Source organism: Megalobrama amblycephala, linkage group LG7 (genome assembly GCF_018812025.1).
Source record: "Megalobrama amblycephala isolate DHTTF-2021 linkage group LG7, ASM1881202v1, whole genome shotgun sequence".
Classification (NCBI taxonomy): Eukaryota; Metazoa; Chordata; class Actinopteri; order Cypriniformes; family Xenocyprididae; genus Megalobrama; species Megalobrama amblycephala.
Window position 1 is genome coordinate 6083972 of NC_063050.1, and position 16986 is coordinate 6100957.

A 16986-nucleotide genomic window follows, 5' to 3' on the forward strand; every position below is an offset into this window, starting at 1 on the left:
GATAAGCCACGCAATATCACGTTCATATCGCAGATGAATCGCCTTCGATAATGAACGCGATATTTGCGTGGCTTATCAGTTATCTTATTCAGATTCTCTGAATCTTTGGATGATATTATGCACTGTAGATGATGATAACTTCAAACTCTTTGCAATTTTTCTCTGAGAAACTCCTTTCTGATATTGCTCCACTATTTTTCACTGCAGCATTGGGGGAATTGGTGATCCTCTGCCCATCTTGACTTCTGAGAGACACTGCCACTCTGAGAGGCTCTTTTTATACCCAGTCATGTTGCCAATTGACCTAATAAGTTGCAAATTGGTCCTCCAGCTGTTCCTTATATGTACATTTAACTTTTCCGGCCTCTTATTGCTACCTGTCCCAACTTTTTTGGAATGTGTAGCTCTCATGAAATCCAAAATGAGCCAATATTTGGCATGACATTTCAAAATGTCTCACTTTCAACATTTGATATGTTATCTATATTCTATTGTGAATAAAATATAAGTTTATGAGATTTGTAAATAATAGCATTCCTTTTTTATTCACAATTTGTACAGTGTCCCAACTTTTTTGGAATCGGGTTTGTATATTTATAAGCTTTGACAGATGCGTGTGCTGTTTAATGCCTTTAAGACGTGTTTTCCTCAGAGCTTCACTTGCATTTTACAGTTAAATCCTTATCCATAAATGTTAGAAAGAATTTCCAAGCATATTTCCACTACAGGTTTAAACTCACTTGGGGTCAGAGGTCACGGGTTCATCACTGGGTTCTGCAGATGAAGATCTCTCACTGCTCTCTCTGTTCTCCATAATGAGAAACTGACTTCAGACCTGCATATGGAAACAATGAGAACAAACCATACAAAACATTATTATTCCTGTAAAAACACATCCCACAGCTACTACACACTCTAGAGATTTCTGTGCAGTTTGTGGATGATCTTGTTCTTGAAGAACTGGTTTCCTGTGGAAGAACTGGTCTGACACACCTCTGAGATGAACTGGATCATTACTCTCCGTCAGTGTCTGACCTCACTGATGCTCTTGTGTCTCACTGAACTTCAACAGCCTGAATCTCTCCCTGTTCAGAGGTTCATGTGTTTCTGCTGCTGTAAAGTGACTCACTGACAGATTCTCTGTGCCAGCGCTCATATCCTATTGATAATCACATTCACTGAAACACTCTCTGAACGCTTCGACATGGAGCCTCTTACACTTTTCTAATGCTTAAAGGGTTAGTTCACCCAAAAATAACATTTCTGTCATTAATTACTCATCTTCAGAACACAAATTAAGATATTTTTGATGAAATCTATGACCTATCTGGCCACTGATAGACTGCAACACAACGAACACTTTGATCTGTCTGCACAACACTTCTCTCTCATGTTTCCTCAAAGACCGTCTTCAGAACATTCAGGGAAATTGTGTCATTTCTAGATGCAAACCTGAAGCTTTCAGCTGTACGGGCAGACGGAGATGATTTACACTGAATCATGTCTCTCTGTTTGAACACAGAGTAGCAGAGATTATTGACTGTTCTGAGATTCACAGAGAATCATCCAATCTGAAAGAGCACGCTTGAATCTCGTGCAGAACTGTAGTGTAGAAATGTGCTGATGATCACACTAGAATACTGTCATTTGACATTTATGCAACTTTTGCCATTTAAGAACATTTTGTGCTGATGCTTTCTCCAGTCTTACATGAACAATAAAGCATGTATAATTAACATTTTCCAAATATGTTGTTTATTGTCTTCTTGTAATCAACACTTCAACAGCCAAATGAAGTATGCAAACCAGATGTTGTACACTGATTTGAAACAAAAGATTCATAAAGATTCGAAGCTTCATGAAGCAGTGTTTTGAAATCATCACTAGAGATTGTTGAATAAAGTTTTTATGTTTCTTCATAACATTAAGATTGAAGCACTGCAGTCACATGACTGTTTTAAATATGTTTTTAGCAGCTTTCTGGACAAAAGAGGCCTGACTGAGCCATCAGATTTCATCAAAAATATCTGAATTTGTGTTCTGAAGATGAACGTGTGAAACGACAAATGATTAGTAATTAATGACAGAAGTTTCATTTTTGGGTGAACTAACCCTTTAACAGCTGATGGTTTGTAATGATTTTATAGTGGAAATCATCCGCATTTCTGTAATGATTTATATTGTTTGATTGTTTTTTACAGCATATTATTTATCTTGTTATATTATTTATATTTATCCTTTAAATAACACAATAACACCTCACTGGAGAGTAGTGTTAATAGTAGTTAATTTACACTCCACATCTCTTTCAATATACATCACATTTATCTGTGTTTGTTTTATTCATGAGAAATAGATTATTATAATCTAGTAAATGTGATGCCTTCTGTTTCTGAAGAGTTTCAGTTTTACTGAATTATGAATATTGTAATATTTTTTGGTAATAAACTGCACATGATCTATCACTTATATATACAGTATATCAACATTACACACGTTTGGGCTGAGACTTTCATTGCTCAGTTTGACCAGCAGGTGTCGCCTCAAACAGTCAGTCTATCCCTGATGATTTTTTTTTGTGTAACAACAATAGTTGACAAAATAATTCATTTTAAGCAGCATTATGAGACACAAGAGAGCTATTGAACTTTCAATATGATGGTTTAATAGAATTCAAAGTGGTTACAGAGAGTTTAGTTTGTATATAGACACTCTTACAGTCAGTTAGAAGAAGTTGGAAGAATATAAATTAAAGTACTGTGAATATCAATAGATTCAGACATCAGCTCAAAGTCTGTATGAGGAATGAGAAGCGGTCTTGTTTCTCCAGTAAAAGCTTCAGAATCAGTGAATTTGGTCCTCAGACATCAATCACATCAAGTCTCTCCATGAATCGTTTCTATTCTGAATGAAGTGACGAGAGCCGGCCTGGTGGACATTTATCAAGAGCGCTGTCAATCACAACACTGACATCCACACCCATATCAAGCAGAGAGTAAAAGTAAAAGTCGTCTGCTTTATAAACTCAAGAGAAGAAGCTTTCTCAGACCTTCAGTTAAATCCATAAATATTGGCCATAATATTATAAGTCAAGTTTAGATCAGTGACATTACACACACATGTCCCTATGAATCAGTCTGAATGAACAGATTCCCTCATTTCTTCTTCTGCATTGGTCTTTTAGCTTCAACAGTGTTTTCATAGCGTGGTTGATCAGTTTCTTCATACCTGGTGTCAATCAGGTCAGAGAGAGCGGATATAATAATGTTCTCGTGTTTATTGGATGGAAGTCTTCAGCAGCAGAGGAAAGTGATGGAGTCACATGGGTGGCGTAATCTTGACAAATGTCAGTCAGTAAATGCTATTTCAGGTGATATCATAAGCTCAGAGATGGCCGTCACACCATCAGATGCTTGATCTAGAAACTCTTTCCTTTGGGATTGACTTGACTGAATTTATACTGTACAAGTATTTGTAGTAAAAGAAGAGCAGAGATCAAGAAAGACAAACACTCATGATTAATCAGACATGTAGTTGATGTTGTAACACGGTGGCATTAGGGTTAGTTTACATTCTACTGTTCATCCAATACATTTAGGTTTTAAAGATCATGTGATATAAAATAAATGAAGGTCTGCACTGTAAAAAAAAAATCCCGTTAAAAAACGGTAATTTTCTGGCAGCAGGGGCGCCAGAAAATGTCCGTTTAAAAACAGAAAATTACTGTCAGAAAAAAAAAACATGGATAAACTGTAAAAAAAAATCCCGTAAAAAGACGGTAATTGTCTGGCAGAAGGGGCGCCAGAAAAATTATGTAAAATAACCGTTATTTTAAGACATTTAATAATACATTTATTTTCCGTTATTTTACGGTATTTTTCGGGCGCCCCTGCTGCCAAAAAATGACCGTTTTTTACAGAATTTTTTTATATAAAAGAACTCATGCTGAAGTAACGCAGGGTTTATAATGTAGATGTATCAATAGCACAACACAGTTGTTAGATTCAAATGATGTCAGTCCATTTCATAAAGCCCACAAAACAATCAACATCACCTGATGTCATTTTGCTTTAGCTTTCTTTACTACTGCAAATGTGTTTTACAAACACACCGTCACAGCAGCCAGAAAAAACGATAGTATAATAAGAGTGAAGAGACCAACTAATGGAACAACTATTCTCCATTATGGTGACTTCAAATGAAACACATTAGAGTTAAACCTCTGTTAATTCTCAATAACAACCTTTGTTGATGTCTAACATAAATAAAGTCCATCTGGTTAGTAATAAAGTGAAGCTGGGGATGCTGTTTGCAGTGGCGTAAATTAATATGATAGTTTCTTTCTTATATCTGCTATAATACAATATACCATTAGTACAGAGAGTCTGTATTTTAGTTAATAAATACGAGGATCCGCTGTAAATACATCGTTGTCCTGATAGCCTCGGGGCAGCATTTACGTTTAGCGTGCAAGAGGTTCTGGGTTCTAACTCAATCATGTATGATTTATTTTTTCTCATTAAAACCAACGATGTTCATCCTGTGATTGTATATCAAGAGCAGGGACATGTTTATGCGTAGCTATTTTGTTTTGTGATTTCAACCTAACAAATAGAGAGTCTCTGCAACAGAGATTGAAGCGCTCGTCCGTGTGAACACTGCTCAGTGTGCACGAGCGCCAAGAGAACACTGTAGCGCCTCTGATAGCAGCGACAACGAGCACTCAACAAGATTTCAAAAACAACACATTCTAGCGCCAGATCGCCTATTATTAACTCAAACTGATAATCAGTTAGAGATGTTTCTTTTGTATTACACATCCATCCCAGATAGCAACACTGTGTCGGCCCAAATCCGGCCCACATCTGGCACATGCGGAATGATGATCTGGCCCACACGTGGCAGGAATGATGGCACTTGGGCGGACCGCTCCTGTTTGCCAGATCTGGACCACAAGCAGGCCATAGAAATGCCAAATGTCAGCCAAGAGCAAAGAACTGGACCTTATCTGATCCACAAAATATTTATATATTATTTATAGAGTCATCTCAGCATTAACAATCCTGTTATCAAGCAGAATCACTGAAGGAAAGAGGGAAACCGAAAAAAAGAGATGAGCAGAAACACAAGAACTACAACTGACTTCAGTCACAGCCTTCGATGAAATCAACTAAAGATAAAAGACATTAAATCTCTGAAGATCTGATTAAACAACTCCACAAACAGCATTACCAGCTTCACTTATTACTAACCAGACTGACTTTATTTCTGTCACACGTCTACAGAAGCTCTTATTGAGAATTAACAGAAGTTTAACTCTCATGTTTGTTTCATTTCAGGTTACCATGATGGTGATGGATGTTTCCATTAGTTGGCCTCTTAACTTTTAACATATATTTGTCTTTTCTGGCTGCTGTGGTAGTGTTTCTGTCAAACACATTAGCAGCAGCAAAGAAAACTGAAGCCTGATCATGTGATCATTGTTAACTATTGATGATTTTGTAATCATCATATAGCCTGTGACTATAACAACACTGTGTCCAACAATTAGCTATCAAATAGCCTGCTTCACTGAAGTCTTAATAATTGAATATAAATGTTACTGCAAAATGAAATCTAGATGTTTTGCAGAAATCAGTTAGAAGATGAAAATAAATAAAAACACAAGAAGGAAAACTATGTTGACAAACACAGATATCAGTAATCAGCATATGAATCTCAATGATGGTGACAATAAACAAAATATTTAGACAATCAGATCAGCTGCATAATGCTCTGATGCATTCTGGGAGTTTTGTACTATAGTACCCAGCATGCATTGCGGCTACATGATGCTTTTGATTGTCACCACAAAAGACAGTTATATATGTATAAAGTTAAGAGGCCAACTAATGGAAACATCCATCACCATCATGGTAACCTGAAATGTAACAAACGAGTTAAACTTCTGTTAATTCTCAATAAGAGCTTCTGTAGACGTGTGACAGAAATAAAGTCAGTCTGGTTAGACTGATAGGTGACTGTTAGGTGATTTCCTCTAAGGCTGTGACTGAAGTCAGTTGTAGTTCTTGTGTTTCTGCTCATCTCTTTTTTTCTTCTTTCCCTCTGTGATTCTGCTTGAAAACAGGCTTGTTAATGTTGAAATGACTCTATAAATAATACATAAGATTTTGTGGATCAGATAAGGTCCAGTTCTTTGCTCTTGGCTGACATTTGGCATTTTTGTGGCCTGCATGTGGTCCAGATCTGGCAAACAGGAGCGGTCCGCCCAAGTGCCATCATTCCTGCCACGTGTGGGCCAGATCATCATTCCGCATGTGCCAGATGTGGGCCAGATTTGGGCCGACACAGTGTTGCTATCTGGGGTGCCAAAAAGTAGTAGGGACATGTCCACCCGCGAATTACGCCTATATTTTGGCTGTTTGTGGAGTTGTTTAATCATCTTCTGTTGAGAAAATTACCCCTGCTGCCAGGAAATTAGGCTACCTTTTTTTTACGGGATATTTTTATTTAATTTTTAATAAAATACAGTTTATAACCATAATTTTACATTAAAAAGCTAAATAAAATACAGAAGATTTTATGTAAAATTATGGTTATAAACTGTATTTTATTTAAAAAAAAATCCCCTAAAAAAACCGGTTATTTTCTGGCAGCAGGGGCGCCAGAAAAATACTGTAAAATGACGGAAAATAAATGTTTTATTAAATGTCTTAAAATAACCGTTATTTTCCGTTATTTTATTTAATTTTTAATAAAATACAGTTTATAACCATAATTTTTAAATTAAAAAGCTAAAGAAAATACAGAAGATTTTATGTAAAATTATGGTTATAAACTGTTTTTTATTAAAAATTAAATAGTTTACAACCATAAATTTACATTAAAAAGCTAAAGAAAATACAGAAGATTTCATGTAAAATTATGGTTATAAACTGTATTTTATTAAAAATTAAATAGTTTACAACCATAATTTTACATTAAAAAGCTACAGAAAATACAGAAGATTTTACATAAAAATGTCTGTATTTTCTTTAGCTTTTTAATGTTTAATGCAGGACATAAACTTAAGACAATAAAAACAACACTCAAAACACTCTGCTGTAGAATCACAGTTCTGCTGTAATCAATAATGTAAATCTAACTCAGAGATTGGGCTCTAAATGAGTTCAGTGATTCAGATCAAATAATGATTATGTGAAAACATAACCAACACCTGATCATCTTTTCTCTTTGCTTGTCTGGTTGGTTTTAATGCAGTTAAAACTGCCCAATCAATATCTTATATTAAAAAGACAAGGGTCAAGAGCCCAACTAAAACAAACACTGATCTCCACGATGGTGTCTTAAAAATTGTGATTTTCTCCTTTGGTGATTCTGCTTGTTATCATCAGGTGTCTTCAATAATGCTCAATCATCACTCAATTAAACACTTATTTATCTCATTAATGCTTCACTGGTGGAATAAAAATATGGCAGGACTTTTACTTTCTGACCCCTGGACTTCCCACCTCTGCCTGATTCAACTAAATGGCATTGAGTTAACCTTATGTAATAAATAAGTTAACTGAAACCAATAATGTTAATTACATGCAACATAACCAAGTTACGTGGAACCTGTTGACATAAAAAAATTAAGTAAATACAATGTATCATTTTTTTGAGTGAATAAAATTCCCTATAAATAAGGTTAAATGCTGCTATATACAAATAATCAGTCTTAACTGCAAAAGAATGTTTGTTATTAGTTTATTTTATAAAGAGCCAAAAACAGTTTTAAAACTAGTAATTTAAACTAGTAGTTTCAACTACAGCAAAACTTAATATACAGATACAACAAAGAAAAAAAAGTTACAGTGGAATAATAATGAAACAGTCTGCCTTCAAAACCTGACCACTGGTCGACAGATGAATTACAAGGAGTCATTAAAAAACAAACAATTAAACAAAGCAGGAAAGAGTGAGTGTTCTTAAAGTCCGTGTGACACTGATGAAATTTCTGTGCAAGTGAATGGAGGGAGATTGAAGAATGTTCTCCATGTTTGTCTTCTAGTCATAGTCTGCAGTTTCAGTTCAGAGAGAAAGAACCTTTTGAATAAGGGTGTCAAACTCAGAGATGGAGCTAAACTCTGCAGGACAGTGGCCCTACAGAAACTAATTAAACACACCTGAACCAGCTAATCAATGTCTTCAGGATTGCTAGAAACTTCCAAGGCCGGTGTTCTGGAGCGGGTTGGAGCACTTTGCAGGACAGTGGTCCTCCAGGAGCGGAGTTTGACACATGCTGTGGACTGAACGTCATCTGCTTTCGATCCCTTGGGATTTATCTTGAAAAGGCATCTGTCAAGCAAACAACATGAGTAATGAAACAGACTCTACTATAGAACTCTTTTAATAAATGAACAGTAAAAACATCAGAATAGTGGAAAAGGACACAAAGCGTGTTTGTGGAGGGAATTTGCGAGAGAGACAGTGTGAATGCCAGAGGGTCTACGTCTACATTAACCCAGATACTTTTGCACATTTCTCTTTATGTTTTGGCCTTCCTTTCACACTGAGTCCTGAGAAAACATGATCATTTCTTACGTTTAACAGCATGTGCAGGAAGATGATTTAAGAGTCTTCCGACATCTCAGTGTGAAAGAGAAACTTTTGGAAAATGTTGGAACAATAATGTGGTCTAAGAACATCTCAAAATTAAAACACAGTTTTCAAATGTGTCTGGATTAATGTAGATAGAGAGAGTAGATAGATAATGTAGAGAGAGAGTTTCATAACTGTTGATGTATGAAATTAACTGCTGGTTTCGTACCTCTGCAAGAGCTCCAGCGTTGCTCCTTGGCCTATATTTCAGTCTAAACTTAAGTTTATGTAATTGAATTACATTCAAATTTTCCATCCATTTGGATCACATAGTTTTTACATAAACAAACTAATAAACTTAACGTGATTCATATTTGTAAGTCATATGTAAATGAAATAGGTAAGATATATCTAATAGTATGAGGAAAAATGCCACCATCGTGGAGATGAGAGTTTGCTTTAGTTGAGCTCTTGACCCTTAACAATTTCATATTAGTTTTTGTTTGGGCTGTTACAACAGCTAGTCAAGCAAACAGAAAAGATGATCAGGTGGTGTTGGTTATGTTTTCATATAATCATTATTTGATCTGAATCACTGAACTCATTTAGAGCCCAATCTCTGAGTTAGATTTACATTATTGATTACAGCAGCACTGTGATTCTACAGCAGAAGATCAGCTTTAGCAATATAATCTGTAAAATTTAACTAATGTTGTTCTGATTTAAAAAAAAAAAAAAAACAGAGCTCATTTAAACACACAGACATCAAGAATCATCCTGTGAATCTCAACAGTGGTGACCATCATAAAGCATGTTGCAGTGCATTCTGGGAGCCACCAATCAAAATTCATCCATGGCTCCCATCATGCATTGCTGCATGAATAAATTATGAGCTGAATTGTCTTAGTAATTTGCTTTTATTGTCACTATTTTTTTGCTGTTTTTATGTGACTTTTTAGTAGCTTGTTTTCTAATGTTCAGAGTTGATCTGTTGATCAGAATATGTTGCTTGTCACCGTCGTTGAGATTCACAGGATGATTCTTGATGTCTGTGTGTCAAGTCAAGTCAAGTCAAATTTATTTATATAGCACTGTTTACAATTGGTAATTGTTTCAAAACAGCTTTACATATTAGAAGCACAGAAAAAAGAGAAGTGGTTAAAAATAAGCTGTACAAGCAAGCGTGGTAATATGTAACGTATACAAGATGGTGCTACATTAAGCCAATGTCGGCTGACTCCCAGGGGTGGAAAAAAATCCCTAGGAGAAAAACCCAGCGTGTTAACTGAGAAAAAAGTCCTAGGAGGGAAAAAACCCCTTGGAAGATATATATAATATATGTAAATGGATATGGAGATCAAAATCTGAATTATACAATTTAATTATAGAGATTAAAAATAGATTATATATAAATATATGTAAGCGGATACGGAGATTAAAAATCTGAATTATAGATGCAGCCAGAACTGGATCTGTAGGCCCATTGTCTCCTGGGCTACGTTGTAGTCAGGTCCAGACACAGGTTCTCCATCTGATCTGGATACGGCCTGGATCCAGCACCCGGCAAACCTCAGGATAAGCAGAGAGATTGATATTAGCGTAGATGCCATTCTTATTCTGATGTACAGGTATATCTAGTGTTATAGGAAATGTTCTCGGTTCCGGCCGACCTAATTATTGCAGCGTAACAATCCTTTAACGGATTTGAAAAATGTTAATGTATTTATAATGTGTTATGTGTATGCAAGAGCAAAGAGATGTGTTTTTAGTCTAGATTTAAACTGACAGAGTGTGTCTGCTTCCCGAACAATGCTAGGAAGATTGTTCCAGAGTTTAGGTGCTAAATAGGAAAAGGATCTGCCGCCTTCAGTTGATTTTGATATTCTGGGTATTATCAGCTGGCCTGAATTCTGAGATCGCAATAGACGTGAGTGTGTGCCTTTAAAAAAATTTTTTTATAATTTTTTTTTTTTATTCAGAACAACTTTTTTGAAATCCTTTGGATTATATTGATAAAGCTGAACTTCTGCTGTAGAATCACAGTGCTGCTGTAATCAATAATGTGAATCTAACTCAGAGATTGGGCTCTAGATGAGTTCAGCGATTCAGGTTAAATGATGATTACAGTATGTAGAAACATAATCTGATCATCTTTTCTCTTTGCTTGACTAGCTGTTATAACAGTCCAAACAAAATCTAATATAAAACTGTTAAGGGTCAAGAGCTCAACTAAAGCAAACCCTCATCTCCACGATGGTGTCTTAAAAATTGTGATTTTCTCCTTTGGTGATTCTGCTTGTTATCATCAGGTGTCTTCAATAATGCTCAATCATCACTCAATTTATCACTTAATTAACTCATAAACTCTGACACTGCTTCAATAGTACTTTAACTCAGTATAGTGCGCAAACACATTACATACTATTAGATAAATCTTGCCTATTTCATTTACATATGACTTACAAATATGAATCACGTTAAGTTTATTAGTTTGTTTATGTAAAAACTATGTGATCAAAATGGATGTAAAATTTGAATGTAATTCAATTACATAAAACTTAAGTTTAGACTGAAATATTTTTTGAGTGAACATATAATAATAGAGAGAAGTTATTTTACCTGCTTATTTTCGCTTCACGTCCACGAGCAGCAGCAATCCTAACGGTCGAGTGACTCCAGTCAGCTGCTCCGCTGCTCCACCGTGTGCTTTGAAGAGACTATGACTCCGTCCTCCATCCTATGACCCGGAAAACGATCGAGCTCAGCCATCTTGAAGGACATCTCAATTCTCTAATTGCACCACGAGGAGGCGAGGATCGAGGAGTGAGGAGGCTTCCTGAGGAGTTATGAGCGGAAGTCTTTGCGGAAGTCTTTCTCATCGAGTAACCTGACGCACGCATAAATTCTCCTCCCCCTTCTTATCTGTCACAATAATTTAAATGTATGCTTTACTTTTACAGATTAAATAAACTTTATATCTCATATATTTCAACTAGGCATCTTGCTTTATTAATATTTATTATATATTTTTAAATAACCAAACTTTAACAACATGTGGGTAGATCCCTCGATTGTAGCTGACGACGCTTTGAAGTGACGCTAAAGGGAGCGAGGATATATCATTTCACTTGATTCAATTCCTCCGTCCTCTCTTCTTTTCCTTGCGTCCTTCCCTCGCATCCTGGAGGGGTGGAGCTAAGACGCGAGGAAAGGAAGCAAGGAAAGGAAACGAGGATGCACAAATAAGAATTGAGAAGCACCCTGTATCCTTGCGCCGGGCGGGAATTCCTTCATTTCGATATTTAAACTCTACATTGTTGAAATGTCCTCGTATTTCAACAAAGACTGTATGATTATATTATATTACGAGATGATATTAGGAAAAGAAATTTGTTACGAAACGAAACATTGAACGCAGCAGAACTACTTTGACAAGCGGAACAGTCAGAGTATGATTAAGTCAAATAAAAAAATGGAAATTTTATGTTTTTTTCACAGTTACATGTTTTTCCACATTATTTTACAGCGGATATATAAATTTACATTATATTTCTGTGATTTTACAGAATATTCAAAATACAGAAATAATCTGTAAAATATTAATCCACATTTGATGTAAAATTACACATTATTCTGTAAAAATACAGAACATTTCTTTTAAAAAACAGAAATTTTATGTAATACTAAAATACATGCAATTCCCTGTAAATTTAATAGTGGAAATTAAATTACAGCAAATATCAGTAAAACAACAGGCATTTCAGTGTATAATGACAAAACGGGAAAAATCTGTAAAAAAAATACAGACCATTACCTGTAAATTTACATTTATTTTTAACAGTGTGTGCAAGAAACTACATTTGAGCCACTATGCGCATGTGTTTAGTGTCAAGCATCAACTACATATTTGATTAATCAGGTCCATCATCGACTGTCTCAATCATTCTGTCAAACTATTAGTTTAATCTATTCAGAGTTTCAAAAAGCTCAGTTTCTCAGCAGATGTGAATTTGTGAAAATTTTTATGCATCTCAAATATGGTCTGCTAATCAATTCAGGTTTATCCAGAAATTACATCATTTTATAACAATTTATAACAATATCATTCTTTAAAAAATGGTTTCCATCTTCTTTTATTGGAGTCTTTATGCATTTTCCAATGACAGTCTTACTTTACTACACATTATGTATTTAAAAAGGTTAAATACAAAGCTTCTCTTTCTGAAGAACTGAGATGAATTTAGCTTTCACATCATCTCTGTGCTTGCATATAATGTCACAGATCTTTCTCATGCTTATGGCGTTATATTACTATCAAATGTCGAGAGCACATTATTGTGAGGCGAGAGCACATACATGTAATGTAATTACTTGGTAAAATTTATATAAAAAATAGGCAACATTTTAGTTTTTTATTTGTTAACATTAGTTAATGTATTATCTAACATGAACTAACAATGAGCAATACATAATTAATTATGAATCTTTGTTAAGGTTAGTTAAAATACAGCTATTTGTTGGTTGTTTATTTCACAGTGCATTGTTAACAAATACAACTTTTGATTTTAATTATGTAAATGCTTGAATTAACATTAACAAAGATTAATAAATGCTGTAGAAGTGCAGTTCATTATTAGTTCATGTTATCTAATGTAGTTAAATAATGTTAATGAAACCTTATTGTAAAGTGTTACTGTAACAGAGTTCGTAGATTTTAGGAAGGAAGACGACAAGGGTCGGCTATGACTGCTGGCTGCTTTTATTTTCAATAATAACAAAAAGGTGTGCAAACAGGCACAAAACAATCATCAACATAAACAGTGGAATTCACTCCGTTCACTCCAGTCAGTCCTTGGGAGTGCGGCAGGCAGCCAGCAGTCCTTCTCTCTCTCACTCACTCCTGTTTCTCCTGGCGTTAAGTACTCTCTCCACGCCAATTACTGTAACAAGAGACAGGTGTTTGTTATTTGCGCTTAACCCGCTCATCCACCGCGCGTCTCCTGACGCTCTCCCCCGCTGCAGCGTTCGCTGAACCACGCCCCCCTTGCCACAGTTACCAAAAAATATTTTCTGATTTAAGACAGAACAAGATCAGGCTCAGATCATCATTCCTAAATACTTAAAATGTGGAGATCAAATATACTACCTATAGTGAATTTGTTTTGAGGTCTGGCAAAAAATGACATAAAAAAATACTTTGGTTATAAGCTCTTATGTATGCACGATTAATCAAAAGAACGCATTTTTTTTCCTAAATGACAACAATTGGGTTATGCCTGTTAAACCATTGAAATTACGATCACACCGGAATATTTAAACCTGCTTTTGCATTGGCGCTGAAAGCAGTGTCATATAAGCTATATGTTTTAAACAGCTTCACAAAGTGTTTTCAACAACACGCTATTGCTACTTCTGTGTTGCAAACATTAAATAATAACGCAAGTATTGCAATAACAATTTATAGTCCGAATACATTGATTTCAGCAATAAATGAGCTTTGAAACTAATGTTATTACAGTTAAAGGGAATCATTTAAAAACACTGGACGAATCATGTCTTCATTAATTTCAAACAATTTTGTAATTAATTCATTTAAATTAATACATATTTTTTAATAGGCTAATTTATAACATAGTACACATTTCTATACTGATATATAACATTAAATTAGTTATTTAATCTTTTGTTTTAAATTAATGTTTAATTTAAGGTTTTGTCCATGATATTGGCTAATATGATGGTTTTGGATAAATAGTTCAGTGGGGTTTGACCTGTAATGTGATGCACTTAGACAAACAAGCTTATTAATATAGAAAACATCCAAGATATGGCCTACATATTGGTTAATATTATTAAATTGCATAATTGTATTGTATTATTAACTTATAACTTGTCAATAACTTACTAATAGGTCAGTCGTGGCCTAATGGATAGAGAGTCGGACCTGTAACCCAAAGGTCATGGGTTCGAGTCTCAGGTCCGGCAGGGATTGTCCACACAGTGTTCACTGCTGTGTATGTGCACTTGGATGGGTTAAATGCAGAGCACAAATTCTGAGTATGGGTCACCATACTTGGCCACGTCACTTCACTAATATCCACTTTTGTCAAAAGAATTCCAGGCGCAGTTCACTCTCAGCCAATAAGATTCCACGTAGCATTTTCATGGATCAGTCGTCTCTTCTGATTGGTTGATAACTTTTGACAGCGTTTAATCCATGAGCAAATTATTTTCTGCAAGAGCACAGAGAGATTCGCAAGCGCACAGGACAAAGTTTGAGCGTGCACATGCAATATCTGAGCGAGAGGAGAGGCAGTTCATAAGAGAGCACTGTATATTTGAGAGCACCCGTCCAGGGGCATGTTCAAGCTCAAAACGGTGTGCAACGTTTTGCTACATTTTCCGGGTTGAACAACATGTTTCCGGGAAACGGTGTGTAACGGTATGCAACGGCTTTGAGATACGTTTTCTGGGTGTGTTTGTACGTTTGGTGCACTCTTAAAACAGATGTGTTAAAAACAACACAACCTGTGTTATATTTTAACACACCCGTGTGTCTAGTTATTTTTTCTTAATACAGGCATAAAATATTTAACACACTAATGTGTGTGAGAGAGAGAGAGAAACGACACTGTCCAACACAACATGTGTTAACTATCATCCAATCATTATGTTAAGATATAACACGTTGTGTTACTTTTTTTAACTCAACCAGTGTGTTATTCTTCTTAACACAGGCAATGTGTTAAAATATTTAACACACTAATGTGTCATAAATCACACAATTTGTGTCATAGATGTGCTATTTTTGACCAGTTAAAATGAATGCAATACACACTCTTAGAAAGGATGTGTTAAAACTGACTCAAAATGTGTTAAATTCTTACACATCAGTGTGTGAGTTTAGGGACAACACTTGTGTGTTAATTCTGACACATTCACTGAGTCAATGATTTTAACACAGTAAATGTGTCAGGAAGGTGATCTGCTGTTAACAAGCAGAATCAAAGGAGAAAATCACAATTTTTAAGCCACCATTGTGGAGATGAGTGTTTGCTTTAGTTGGGCTCTTGAACCTTGACTTTTTAATATTAGACTTTGTTTGGCCTATTATAACAGCTAGTCAAGCAAAGAGAAAAGATGATCAGGTGGTGTTGGTTATGTTTTCACATAATCATTATTTGACCTGAATCACTGAACTCATTTAGAGCCCAATCTCTGAGTTAGATTTACATTATTGATTACAGCAGCACTGTGATTCTACAGCAGAAGATCAGCTTTATCAATATAATCTGAAGGATTTCTCAAAAGTTGTTCTGATTTAAAAAAAAAAAAAAAAAAAAAAAAAACCTTTTATATAGAGACACAGACATCAAGAATCAGCCTGTGAATCTCAACAATGGTGAGAATAATAAAGCATGTTGCAGTGCATGCTGGGAGCCACCAATTAAAATTCATCTATGGCTCCCATCATGCATTGCTGCATGAATAAATTATGAGCTTAATTGTCTTAATTTAATTTCCTTTATTCTCACTATTATATAGTAATTTCCTTTATTCTCACTATTTTTTTTTTCTTTCTCTGTTTTATGTGACTTTTTAGGAGCTTCTTTTCTAATGTTTCTAAAATCAGAATATGTTGCTTGTCACCACTGTTGAGATTCACAGGCTGATTCTTGATGTCTGTGTGTGCCTAAAAGCAAGGTTTTTTTTTTGATCAGAACAACTTTTTAAGAAATACCTTTGAATTATGTAGAAAAAGCTGATCTTCTGCTATAATCAATAACATAAATGTAGCTCAGAGATTGGGCTCTAAATGAGCTCAAGACAAATAATGATTATGTGAAAACATAACAAACACCACCTGATCATCTTTTCTCTTTGCTTGTCTGGCTATTATAACTCGATTACAACAGCCCAAACAAAATCTAATATTAAAAAGTCAAGGGTCAAGAGCCCAACTAACGCAAACACTGATCTCCATGATGGTAACTTACAAATTGTGAATTTCTCCTTTGATTCAGCTTGTTAACAGCAGATCACCTTCCTGACACATTTAATGTGTTAAAATCATTACACAATGAATGTGTCAAAATGAACACAAGTCCACCGATGAAGAAAGAGGCACAAACTTGCTTACCGGCTTGTGGAGTGACGTAGCAGCAATGTGATTGGATGATAGTTTAACACATGTTGTGTTGGACACAGTGTTGTTTCTCTCTTTCTCTCTCTCTGCACATGATCAACTTAAATTGACACAAAAATGTGTTAAAATAGCCATAACACAAAAAATGTGTTATTAATTAAATTTCTCAAAATTCCTTTTTGAGAGTGTGGGTGTGTCAGAAATGTCAGCCTAATCAGCGGCAAGATGTGTATAAACCACGCGGTATTAAAGGTGCC